We start from the raw sequence: 13,883 nt of genomic DNA on the forward strand, positions 1-13,883 counted from the left end.
TCAATTGTGAGGCAGTTAGCACTGACTGGCATTTAGGGTGGTAACCAGAAAGTTTAACTGCAGAGATGTCACTAAATTAAAAAAACTGGAAATATGTTTTTAAAAGCAATTTACATTGAGGGAAATATGGTTCTCATGTATTCTGTGTAAAGAGAGATTATGGACGAAGGGAATTGTCAATGGAACATGCTAACTCAAATTCCATGAACACAGTTTTCATGATAAGATGTTATGTACTACATGCATTTTGCTTACTGTACCTGCCTAACAATCACCAGCTCTATAGAGTTAAACTCTGTGTTAAAGGACTATTGAGTTTTAGGGGAACTGGCCATATCAGGTAGTTAGGGACATAATACCAGTTACGAAAATTGAGACAAATGTGTTGACAAATTCCTGAAAATAGGGCCATATAGAAATAGTCCAAAATCTGGAATCTATGAATCAAAATTGTGATCCTATGAAACAAGTTTTGGGGTTGATGGACTGCTTTAATATCAAGAATTATTGTCGTAAATTCCCACAACAGAAGGATTTGTTGAATATGTTAATACTGTGAATGAGAAAACAATTTAAGGGGAAAATATACCCATGAATGAGCTGATCTGACAAAAACCACAGACTGACATCAAATGGACAAAAAACTGAGAAAAAAATGCTGTGAAAATGCCAACCAAAATAACAAGGTGTGTGGGCTGGGGGCACAGTTAAGGCATCTAAAAAAAATTCCACATGGCTTTGGCTTGTTAAAATATTTTGCACTTTTTTTTTTTTTAAAGAAGATTTGAAAGCATCTGAAAAAAAACATGCAAATTGTTTGAAAATCCTGCATGGCAAATTCAGACGGTTTATGCAAATTGTTTGAAAATCCTGCAAGGCAAATTCAGACAGTTTCCAAGTGTCATTCAGATGTTTGCCAAGGATAATAAAGCCTCTGCCCATGAGACTGCACATGGTGGAAGAGGTCCTTCCAGTTCTCTCTGTCCCACACTAGACTGCAGCCCAGAGGTCTGTGCAGCAGTTACAAACACAGTGTTGCTATCTGGAAGGGAAGGGACTGTGGAATTTCCATTGGCTGGAGAACAACCCAGCTTTAGTTTTTCCAGATACTCGACATGTAAGGCTTATGACACTGGAGAACTTTGATGACATCTTCTACTTTGAACCACTCTCTCTTTCTTCCTGTATTAACAGAATCTTCCCAGGCTTCTAGTATTTCAGTGACAGTAAGAACATAAACATATGTCTGTGCTTTCGGTCTTTGTTCTCAAATACGCCCAGGAGTCTGCCCAATTTTCCTTTGATTCCAGCCTCTCCATAAACCTCCCTCACGGCAGTACCGCCAGGCTCCTCCTCGGGCTCCATTCCTTCTCCTGGGACAATCCATTGGTCTGGGTACCCACTGCTGCTCACCAACAGCACCTCGTCCTCCTGCTCGCTCCGGAAGCACAAGCACACAGCCCGCTTCTTGAAGCCTCGCGGTCATAGGTCCGCGTCTGGTAGGGCTTGAACTTCATCACAGAGGCGGGCTCTTACTGCCTCTGCCGCTCCGGCCGCCGCCGCCACCCCGCCGGGGAGTGGGAGCGAGGGCGAGTCCGGGCGCAAGAAAGCGAGGCGGCGGCGCGGGGAAAGGCAGCGAGGCCGGGTCCCACCCAACTCAGCACATGAAGAAGCTTCAGCTGACCTTACTATTTTTTCTCTACATGTAGCTGGCGTATCCTCAATTCTCGGGGCTGTTAATTTTGTCACTACTATCATGAACATAAAACCACCCGCTATAGCCCAGTACCAAACACCACTATTCGTATGACAAGTACTAACCACAGCAGCATTGCTTCTACTATCCTTACCTGTCCTAGTAATAATATTACTATTACTATATTACTATTATTTATTACTATTTCTATCATTATTTATATTTCAAATAAAAATCTCAAAACACATCTACTACCCCAACCCAAAATCAACACTCACTAAAGTGCAAAAAGAGCCTATCCCTTGAGAAACATTATGGATGAAAATCTATTTGCCCCTTTCATAACCCCAATAATAATAGGCTTCCCCATAGTCATTCTGATCATTATATTCCCAAGTATTTTATTTCCAACATCAAAAAGACTAATTAATAATCACATAATTTCCCTTCAACAATGGCTAATTCAACTCATATCAAAACAAATAATAGGTATCCATAATCATAAAGGACAAACTTGATCACTAATACTAATATCACGCATTCTATTTATTGGGTCAACCAATCTCCTCGGACTACTGCCCCGCTCATTTTCACCCACCACACAGCTCTTAATGAATGTGGGAACAGCCATCCCACTATGAGCCAGTGCCGTCATTACAGGTTTCCGTAATAAAACAAAAGCATCCCTAGCCCACTTCTTACAACAAGGCACACTCAGCCTCCTTATCCCTATGCTAGTAATTAGCGAAACTATCAGTCTATTCATCCAACCAGTTGCACTGGCTGTGCGACTAACAGCCAGTATTACAGCAGGCCACTTACTAATACATCTAATCAGAGAGACAACTCTAGTGCTAATAAGCACCAGCACATTCATGGCTCTCATCACATTCATCATTCTCGCCCTACTCACTATCCTCGAATTCACTGTCGCTATAATTCAAGCCTATGTATTCACCCTCTTAGTAAGCTTATACCTGCATGACAACACATAATGACCCACCAAACCCACACATACCACATAGTAAATCTTAGTCCTTGGTCCCTTCTGGGAGCTCTTTCAGCTCTTATAACATCAGGCCTAATCATATGATTCCACCTCAACTCAATAGTTCTACTAATACTGGGCCTACTAACTAATATTCTAACAATATCAGTGATGACAAGACGTCATTGGAGAAAGCACTTTCCAAGGCCACCACACACCAACCGTCCAAAAGGGACTTCCATATGGAATAATCTTATTTATCGTATCAGAAGTCTATTTTTTTTTTTTTTTTCTGGTACGCGGGCCTCTCACTGTTGGGGCCTCTCCCCTTGCGGAGCACAGGCTCTGGATGCACAGGCTCAGCGGCCATGGCTCACGGGCCCAGCCGGTCCGCGGCATGTGGGATCTTCCCGGACCAGGGCACGAGCCCGTGTCCCCTGCATCGGCAGGCGGACTCTCAACCACTGCGCCACCAGGGAAGCCCCAGAAGTCTATTTTTACCGGCTTTTTTTTGAGCCTTCTACCACTCAAGCCTCGCTCCTACCCCTGGATTAGGCAGGTGCTGGCCACCAACACGCATTCACCCCTTAAACCTCCTAGAAGTACTACTCCTCAACACTTCCGTGCTATTGGCCTCTGGTGTATCCATTACCTGAGCCCATCACAGCCTTACAGAAGGAAATCGTAAGCACATACTTCAAGCCCTCTTTATTACAATCGCCCTCGGTGTTTATTTTACACTCCTACAAGCATCACAGTATTACAAAGCCCCATTTATGATCTCAGAAGTAGTCTACGGATCAACTTTCTTCGTAGCCACAGGATTCCACGGACTACACGTAATTATTGGTTCTATTTTCCTTGTTGTTTGTTTCCTACGCCAATTAAAATTCCACTTCACATCCAACAACCACTTCGGCTTCGAAGCTGCTGCTTGATACTGACATTTTGTAGATGCTGTATGACTATTTCTTTACGTATCTATTTATTGACGAGGCTCATAGTCTTTTCAGTATTAATTAGTACAACTGACTTCCAATCAGCTAGTTTCGGTACACTCTGAAAAAGAACAATAAACCTAATGCTGACCCTATGAACAAACACAATACTAGCCTCATTACTCGTACTTATCACCTTCTGACTTCCTCAACTAAACACGCATAAAAAACAAGCGCCTCCGAATGCGGATTTGACCCTATAGGATCCGCCCGCCTACCCTTTTCCATAAAATTTTTCCTAGTAGCAATCACCTTCCTTCTTTCCGACCTAGAAATTGCCCTCCTACTACCCCTTCCCTGAGCAACCCAGAGTATTCTATTTTTTAGACCAATCTTCAGCATATTTTTGTATAATTATATATTGTTGGACCCCTCCAGCCTTCGGAATAGTTCTATAAAATGGAAGACTTCAGGAGACACATTGGACAGATTCTCACTGAGAGGGTGGAGTGTTGCTGACCACATCCCTAAGGAATTCTCCCAGCGCATCTGGCGAGCGTGAACGTGTCTGTCCTTTGGGAAAATGTAGCTAAAGTTAACACTACAGTCATCCCTCGGTATCTGCAGGGGACTATTTATCTGTGGATACCAAAATCCAAAGATACTCAAGTCCCTCATATAAAATGGAATAGTATTTGCATATAACCTATACACATCCTCCCGTATACTTTAAATCATCTTTAGATTATTTTTAATACCTAATACAATGTAAATGCTATGTAATTAGCTGTAAATACAATGTAAATGCTATGTATGATAAGTAGTTGCTGGCATGTGGCAAATTCAAGTTTTGCTTTTTATAACTTTCTGGAATGTTTTTCGAATATTTTGGATCTTTGGTTGATTAGATCCGTGGATGAGGAATCGTGGATGTGGAGGACCAACTGTAACAGATGAGAACACTGAGGCAGAAAGAACTTAATTGCATATAGTCACACAAGAAGTAACAAAGTTGTAAATCAATCCCAAGTGTGACCGACTGCAAAGTGAGTATTCTTAACTGCTAGTCTTTAGGAACTCTATCATCTGTCATATATCTGCAAACTTGAAAGTTTCTGTCCTTTCTTGGTCTCAATTTTTCATCTGTATAATGAGGAAATTTTACTTTATGGATTCTAGTACATTTTCCACCTGTATTATTCCATATATTCAATCAATCATTTACTTAATGAGCTTGCATCAAGTGTCCAGAAACTTTAAGGTATACCACTAGATTATCTGGATAGTGTAAGTTCAAATAATTCACTTTTTTGCATTACTTTTTTCATGAGATTCCACCAGGAGACAGAAATAACTCATCATCTGTGTTTTTTGCTTCTTTCCCTGGATTCCTTCCACCACCAATATTACAGACACACAAACACATAATTTTTTCACCAACAGTTGGGCCACATCCTCCATAACCTAATAATATTTTCTTTATTCTAGAGATAGAGTATATTTATTGAAAACCTTCTATATTTATGTAATTGACTAATTGTTTTTCTCATTTTCCTGTCAGCTCTTCAATAATGAAACAATGAAAAAAAAGAAAAAGAAAGAAATGGTCTGGAATGTTTTCTCTGATGGTTGAAATCTATTACTTGGACCATAAATTTGCTGTCAGAAAAACACAAGATCGTTTATGATCACACATTTTTATGTCCCAGAAGCTATAAATGTTTCCCACAAAAGTATGTAAAATAATTTTTCCATTCTATTCTTTGTGTTTCTAACAGCCTTACATAGTCTACATGTCAGAACTAATTACTCTCACCATGATTCTCTTTTTATCTATGGACACAATTCATTTTACTAATTACTCAATATACATCTTCCTATATACCAACCCAGTAGCATCTTATGAGTATGCATTGACTTAAACCCTGTATAATACTTTCATTTTGTCAAAGAAATATGTTGCTCTTTACTGTCTTGAAAAAATAATACCAGAAAACACATCTATACTGAATTCATCTACACTGAATTATTATTTTGTGTTCTGCTGGTCACAGGCTGGCTCCCCAAGAAATGAGCCTGCCAGGTGGTTTATAGGGTCAATGGTACTGAGTATTTGTTACTCTGCTCTTCCTTTTCCTGCCCTTTCTCCCACTCTGTTCTACATCACAGGGAACACCATTTTCCTGCCAGCTGGTCTCTCTTGCCAACTGGATTCTGGACAGGTTTAAGCAATGGTGAAAATGGGAAGGTGAGAGCAATAGAGAAACCAGAGTATTTCTTCCTCTCTTAGACTCTGCAGGAATATCTTTGGCTGTGTCTGCATCTTCTCAGCTCATGCAGAACAAAAACCCCTCCTTCTGAGATCCAACTGCTGATAGCCAAAGTTCTAGCTCTCTGAGTAGCCCAACTTCTAGATCTGGTATCACTGATAGGGACAGAGTAAAGGGACAAAGTAGGTGATTAAATATTCAATAGTTAATCCCACTAAGGGATCACAAGTAGAGACCAAAGTATGGGAGACCGCATAAATTAATGATTACACAAGAAAGTAGGCCTGCTTAACAACAAAACCAAGTGGGCTTACTTAGCAACAAAACTACGTGATAGAAGCATGAGACATACCCCAAAACAATAAAACAGTGGTGGAACGGTCCACATCCTGTCCATTGAAGTCAGTAAGTTAATGATCCTTGAGAAGGGGCTTTTTCTGCACGTACTAAGAGCAGGAATATAGGGGAAAGGTGGCATTATACTGAAACCTGAAATGATTTACTATATTTTAGTATATGTTACTGCCTTTTTGCTCATCCCCATAGTACCATGACAGTCCCAGTTCGACCATGTAGGAAAAAGAAAACTCCCCCACCCCATGTGGAGGAGGAGCTAGAGATAGAAGTTTGATATCTACTCAAAATGAGGAAGAAGGGCTTCCCTGGTGGCACAGTGGTTGAGTCTGCCTGCCGATGCAGGGGACACGGGTTCGTGCCCCGGTCCGGGAAGATCCCACATGCCGCGGAGTGGCTGGGCCCGTGAGCCATGGCCGCTGAGCCTGCGCATCGGGAGCCTGTGCTCCGTAACGGGAGAGGCCACAACAGTGAGAGGCCAGCGTACCGCAAAAAAGAAAAAAAAAATGAGGAAGAAGATGGTCTTTTTCTTTTGATTGTAAAAATGTAGCCCACTAAGTTCTCAGGGTGGCATTCCCTTGCCTGCCAGTTCTATCTCTCACAAGCGTCCTATACTAATGAACTCGTTCCTTAGCTGTCACTCTGCCGCTCGCTGAATTCTTTCTGCACTGAGACAGAAGGATCTATGCTCTACTGAGTCCCAAAACGCATTCCGTGGTTCCATCACTACTTCTTCCTTCTGTCCCTTCTTGTCTAGGCTAGTCATGCTCCTAGATGTTTTTAATCTCTGGTTTGCCTAATTATCCCTGATTGATTCACCAGCTCTTCTATCATCCATGTAAACAATTCCCTGAATTTTATTCCCTCTGCTTAAAAGACCTAGTATGGTTTCTGTTTTTTGGACTGGACTCATAGATTAACCCACACATTAATTTCACACTCATTCACTAAGATTTCATTATGTATCAAACTTGTGCAAGGCACTGTTTAAGGGTAAGAGCATACCTGTGAATATGATATACTTTTCCTATCTTGTATAAAAATTATAGTCCAGTGGGAAAGATAGATATTGTATAATAAATTGTGGGTATGATATATATTATAAAAGATAAATTATCTGATATTATGGGATCAAAAACAAGAGAAAGTTAAACCAAAATGAAGAGTCAGGAAGGTTCTTAAGTTTGTCCCTTTTCAAATGAGATCTAAAAGGTGAGAGAGCCTTGACCAGGTGTATGCAATAAGAATAATATGTGAGAAGAAAAGAACTTATTTAAAGCCATTTTATCTAATTTCCCATTTTACAAATGATCTATAAAATTTTCCTCAGTGTTTGCTTTGAGGGTATAGAGCTATGTGACTGGGCAATGGAGGGAGGAAGGAGGCTTTACTATGTACATTCTTTTTTTCCAACCAAATACTTATTTTTAATATTTATTACAAATGTTGCAGTCAGTTTGGTATATGCTGACAATCATACAGTTTTAACATTTAGTAGTGTGAAGCACACTTTAACTATTTCCAAAGGGATATGTGATGTGGTCTTCGTTTCAGAGGAGCAGAAGTGACTGAATTACTGTCTGCTCTTTAATGTTTCAACTAACCATTCCATTGCCTCATCAAGGCCAATGTCTTTGGTTGCTGAAGTTTTGAATATTTGCCATTTTCAGTCCTTCAAGGCAGGTAACCCAAGTGAATTTGCCATCGCTGAGGGAGTCATGGCCTGTTCCATGTCCTGCTTATTTGCAAACACCACTAAAATGGCTTTTCTCAGCTCTTCTTCCTCCAACATGGCAACTAAGTCTGATTTGGAAATGCCAATTTGCTCTCGATCACAACTGTCTACTACATAAATGACTGCATCTGTGTTTGAATAACAACATCTCCAGTATGGCCTGATACTTGTCTGTCCTCCTAAATCCCAGACTTGGAATTTTAGGTTCTTGTATGTTACCGTCTCAACATTAAATCCAACGGTAGGAATCGTAGTAACAACTTCTCCAACCTGTAATCTGTACAAAATTGTAGTTTTTCCTGCTCCATCTAATCCCAAAATTAAAATCTTCATTTCCTGGGTTCCAAACAGACTGGAAAAAATGCTTGAGAAAAAGCCACCCATGATGAACTGCCTGTCCTCCCTCATCGACCATCAGAGACTGGCCCCAGCCTCGGAAGCGAAGCCTAATCGAGCCTCGAAGTCGCCACCTCCCCTCGCCTAGGCCTGCGCTCTGGCTCCGGCTCTGGCTCTGGTTCCCAGGGGGTTTCCTTGGAAGCTTGGCCAGCCAGCAGCTTCCACGTCAGACCTCCTGGCCGGGCAGAAGCAAGGGGCCACCGCCTGCACATTCTTCTATAACCTTTGAATAATGCTAACTACATGTATTTTATATCCAAAAAGGTCATTTAAAATTACCTATAAATATCTGAAAGTTTCTAAGACAGAACTGGTGAATAATTTTTCTAATTTAAATAAATATCCAAAGAGACGTGCATGATAGTTCACTGAGGTTTTATGCATTCTCTGGATAGTAGAGAGTTCCCAATTAGAATGAAGGTGACCCAAAATATTTCAAATATTTATGTAAAAATGTGTGCTTTAGAAAACATATAACGCCAGGTGCTTAAATAATAATAGAACATAGATATATTGGCTGTCTGTGTAATCCTTAATTCAAAATCTCCTGCAGCCACCCAAGAAAGAGCCACAAGGTGTGCACCTGCAAACATAAGTGCTGAAATCTGTCCCTGTCATCTTGCCCCTTTATTTAGCTTGAAAAGATTAACTTGTATTAAACCTATTGTGACTTGTTTTAGTACTTCATTTTTCCTATTTTTTTTTGTTCAATTTGATTTAAAATATATATTATATAGTATTTGCCAGGTACTGTGCCTGGCTCTGAGGATGATATAACAAATAAAATACCTATCTTGCCCTAAGGAAATTTTTATCTGAGAGATGCAGACAAGCGAATGAGTGCTTATGATACCACATGATACATCCCAAGAGAGAGGTTGGCATAGTGTGTTACGGGAACCCAATAGAAAGGCATCTAGCTAGCCTTGGGAAATTAAGGCATGCTCACTGGAGGATGTAACAGCTAATTAGAAGAGGAGTCAAAACTCTTTTATGGTGGAAATACACAAATCTATACGTTAACACTTTTTTGGATAACAAGATTGAAACCAAACAGTGGTAATTCTCCAAATAAGCCAAAACAATATAGTAATTTATTTATGAGATCCAGTTTATAATTATTATAAAAGACTATACCTTATATAAACTGCTGTACCCCCATCAATGCCACTTAAGTGATTGCTGATAAAAATTTTTCATAAGATGCTAGTCTCAAATAGTGTTTTCTGAGAGTAAGGCATAGGGTATGTTTTACCCTAAGGTCTCCTTATTCTCACAAAAGAATTATAATTAGAGCCATATTTAGTAAACTTGCTCATTATTCTTAATTAAATATTATCCAGACATCAAAAATTATAATATACTCCAATTATGTGCCAGAGTAAGTTATTCATATAATTGGCCTTATGCTTAACATACAATTAAATGTGCCAAATAACGCAAACAAACAAAACCTCTCTGGAGCTCCTGATTACAGAGTTCCATGCCTGCCCAAGCTGTTCACTAGCTCCCTTTTCACTGAACTTTACTTTGACTCTAAGTAGCTTTCTCTGCCCTGTTGTATAAGAGAAAGTCAGTGAAAGGTTGGAGAGGTTCTAATAAACATCTGAGCTATCTAATCATGGCCACACCCCCTCTCACGTGCAGCGAGGCTTTCTATTCATCTCCGTTTGTTTCCTAGCACTACCTCGTGGCCAAGATGGCCACGATGGCCATGAGGTCAAATTCTCCTCTCCTTTTAGCTTTCAGTTGATGATGGTATTTCCTCTTTTTTTGACAAGATGAGGTCATTCAACATGACATCTCTCATCATTCTTAGTTTCCATTTCACCAATACTAAATTTTAACCTCTCTCAATGTAGATAGAAAAATGCAGTTGTAGATAGAAAAATGCAGTCCTTTCTAAGGTTAATTCTTTTACTTTGGTCCTTCCTCATAACCAGTATTCTTAAAATCTAACAAATGCTTTTGTGTAATTGTTCTGTATTTTTCTTTTAATTTTTCTTTTCCTTTTTTGCTGACTCCTTTGTCTTTGTCCATAAATGTACCATTGTTTCCACTTTATGCAAAGGGCTATCGCTTAATTCCACCTGTATATGTGTCTGTCTGCCTGTGTCTGTCTTTGTCTCTCTCTCTCTCACATACAATATATAGACATTCAAAGGAACATTTATACAAATGCTATACAAAGAACAGGGAGTGAGTGGCTGGGGAGCTACAGAAAAGGGGTTTTAAGACTGAGATTTGAGCCAGGTCCTGAAGAATCAATAACTTTTTTCTTGATCAGTGGTTCTCAAACATTTTTTATCTCAGGACCCCTTTATGGTCTTAAAAGTAAGTAAGGACCCCAAAGAGCTTTTGTTTATTTGTGTTATATTTATCAATATGTTTGTGTTATAAATGTGAAACAGAAATTTATATTTGAAATTCACTTACAAATAACAATAAAAACTGACTGCATTGTTAACATAAAAATATGTTTACAGAAAATAGCCACATTAAAAAGAAATCAAAGTATCATTGTTTTACAATTTTGCAAATCTCTTTAATGTCTGACAATAGAACATTACTGGCTTCTCATATCTGCTCTGCATTTAATCTGTTGCAGAATGTTGTTTTGATTAAAGTATGCAAAGAAAATCCTGCCTCACAAAGATATATAATTGAACAAGGGAAGATGATTCTAATATCCTTTTCATATAATTGAGAATGTTGTTCTTTGATATTATGCTAAAACTCAGAAAGTAATAGTAAACTCTTACAGGTTAGTGGTAATATGGAATATGCAACCATGTCGATGAACTATTATTGCCCCTTTTCATTAAAATCCACTGGTCTGTCTTGCACTTTGATATTTTACTCATGAATAACTGTGCATTGATTATTTGGAAAATATTTGTTCACAGAATTAGGCAGATCTTCCAAACTTGGACACCTTTCATTATAAAATGTAAAAAAGATCCCATTCACTAATATCCCCACCAATATCACCACCTCCAGTTTGGTGGTAGGATCAGCAATATACTACCACACTCTTACTGGTTTCAGTACGCTATTGTTCCAAACCTCTGGAACTGCAATGTCCAATATGATGGTCACTAGCCTAATGTGGTTATTTAAACTTAATTAAAATTAAATTAAATAGCATTAAAATTTCAGTTGCTCAGTTGAATTAGTTATATTTCAAGTGCTCCATATCACATGTGGCTGGTGGCTATTATATTGTTTAGTGCAGATAGAGAGCGTTTCCAGCACTGTAGAAAGTTCTCTTAGGCAGGGGTGGGATGGAGTATCTTATTCTTTTTATCCTCACCATAATTTACTGCATTCCCCTTACCCTAGTGACCATTCTAGGAGGAATTATGTATCACCAGCTTTATGAATATTTCTTTGCTCTGTTTCTATCTTTTGGTTAACATAACCCCCCATAAGAATGCCCTACCCAATACACTAGACTTGCCATTCTTTGATGTCCTATATTTCCAATGTCCTTCACCTGTAGGCCACTTCTTAAACAACCCCAAATTGCTCCAACTCTAAGATCTTAAAATTCACTCTCTCATTCTCAGATCACTTATCCCTGTCTTCTAGCTCCCACTTTCTTATTTCCATCTTCCTGCTATTTGAACTCATTAACATCAAAGTATAGCAATAGGTCTATTATCAAGTAATAGTCCTATACCAACATAAAAAAGATCTTCTGGCCTGGATCCTTGGATATCATCACTTGAGTGAAAGCTCTGGCATGTACCTAGAGTGGTACCCACGAATAGCATTATCCAACCTGGAGTCATCTTCTAGTGCCTATATTTTGTTGCTTTCTGCCTATGTGCTGTCTAAATTTTTTTCTACTTTTGCCCTCCCCTTTTGAAGCTGAACATATATCATGCGTTTTGAAACATAATCTTGGGGATTACTGAAACCTGTTGATCCTCTGCTTCTCCATCTTCTTGAATTTCTATCATTTGTCTTCTACCAGTGGCCTACACCAGAATCCAGGAAGCTGCCCTTAACTCCTTCCAATCTTCCACTACCTACATCCAATTTGTCACTAAGCTCTGCCCTTTCTGCTTTCTAAATGTCTTATATATCAGTTCTTTCCTTTCTAAACCTCTTAAAATAAATCTGCCTGAGCACTGAGGAAGGGGATTGGTTGATTAGAATTGGAAGTTGCCTGTGGGAAAGGTGAGACTCCAAAAGGCTATTTGGGGTTTTTAATGGATAAACTTATAGGAGACTTATAGAAAAGAGGGAGAGAGTTAAATCAGGTCAGTCATGGTCAGGAATTTACAAGGCAGCAGATCAATAATTTCTCAACAATGAGAAGCAAGTTTGGAACCCATAGCCCAGAGTTTCTTGAAACTGTACCCAGAGAAGAAAATAAGCTATTTTAGGCAGTAAACAGAGCATTTGTTCAGGGGACTGTTGCAGTGAAGGGTCAATGCATGATGGTAGCCAGCTGCAAATGATGGTAATGGCTTTGTGGAGCACAGCAGCTCTCTCAGCGGTAGAGCAGCACCCATGCAATGAAACCCTCTACTTCCTGCCTATAATACAAAATGTTGCCAACTTTCTCTGCACAAGTTGCCAGCACACGATTCCTGCTTAAAGCCGGGGAAGACTGTGTATGAAGTAGTAACCATTCCTGTTGCCCAAGCCCACTGATCCACTGGGGATTAGCTGTTGTAACAGCAGATTGCAGACTTTTCCAGAAGTACCTGGTTCTGAGAAAGGTACAACAAGGAGTACAACAAGGCTGTAGGAGACATCAAAGAACTCATCCTTGCCCCTTAAGTTCTGCACCATCCTTGCTGAGACAGAAGAGACAACATGAAGCAGTTCAGGCATTAAAACTGCTATGGTGCTAACTTCAGCTTAACACTTGTCCTGTACTGCTGGCCTGGGGATATGAAGTTTACATAGTTATTTCTGTAGTTCTGTTCTTCTTTCTGCTGTAATATGAACAATTCGAGGGTAGGGTATTTGCCTTAATAACTGCATGCTCTCTGGTAATATTGGGTACTTAATAGAATCTCAGTGTTTGTGATTTACAGTGAAGAGTCAGGGGGATAGTCTACGTTTTGAGAGAATACTAATGCATAAAAACCAATTTAGTAATTAGTTCTCTTAAGTAATTTATGTTACATTTTATATTCCCCTCTCTTTCTTTTATAAAGTTACTATCAGTATAAATTCTGATATCTACAATATTTTTAATCCCAGTAGTATTTTACAGGACCTTTAATCTCTCTCCCTAGCTTTCTCTGAACCCCCATTCATATATATAGCACATCTTTATATCATAGAAAGACAATTAAAAGTGACCAGAACAGTCTATTACCAGTCCCCACCAGTTTTAGGCAAGCTTGAACTTATGAGAAGTAATGTCTAAAGGTTATTACATTTAACCATTGGTATGGAAGCCTAGCCTCTGTCATGGCAGAAATAAATAAATAAATACACACACACACACACACACACACACACACACACACACACACACACA

General features: G+C 39.3%; 2 pseudogenes; both read right to left on the bottom strand.

Moving 5' to 3' along the window:
- Positions 1 to 905: 905 nt before the first annotated feature.
- LOC113613649 (diphosphoinositol polyphosphate phosphohydrolase 2 pseudogene) lies at positions 906 to 1,517 on the bottom strand (annotated as a pseudogene).
- A 6,291-nt stretch (positions 1,518 to 7,808) lies between these two features.
- LOC113613653 (ADP-ribosylation factor-like protein 1 pseudogene) lies at positions 7,809 to 8,415 on the bottom strand (annotated as a pseudogene).
- Positions 8,416 to 13,883: the final 5,468 nt, after the last annotated feature.

This window comes from Aethalodelphis obliquidens, unplaced genomic scaffold (genome assembly GCF_003676395.1).
Source record: "Aethalodelphis obliquidens isolate GAN/ISIS:26980383/991018 unplaced genomic scaffold, ASM367639v1 scaffold4, whole genome shotgun sequence".
Lineage (NCBI taxonomy): Eukaryota > Metazoa > Chordata > Mammalia > Artiodactyla > Delphinidae > Aethalodelphis > Aethalodelphis obliquidens.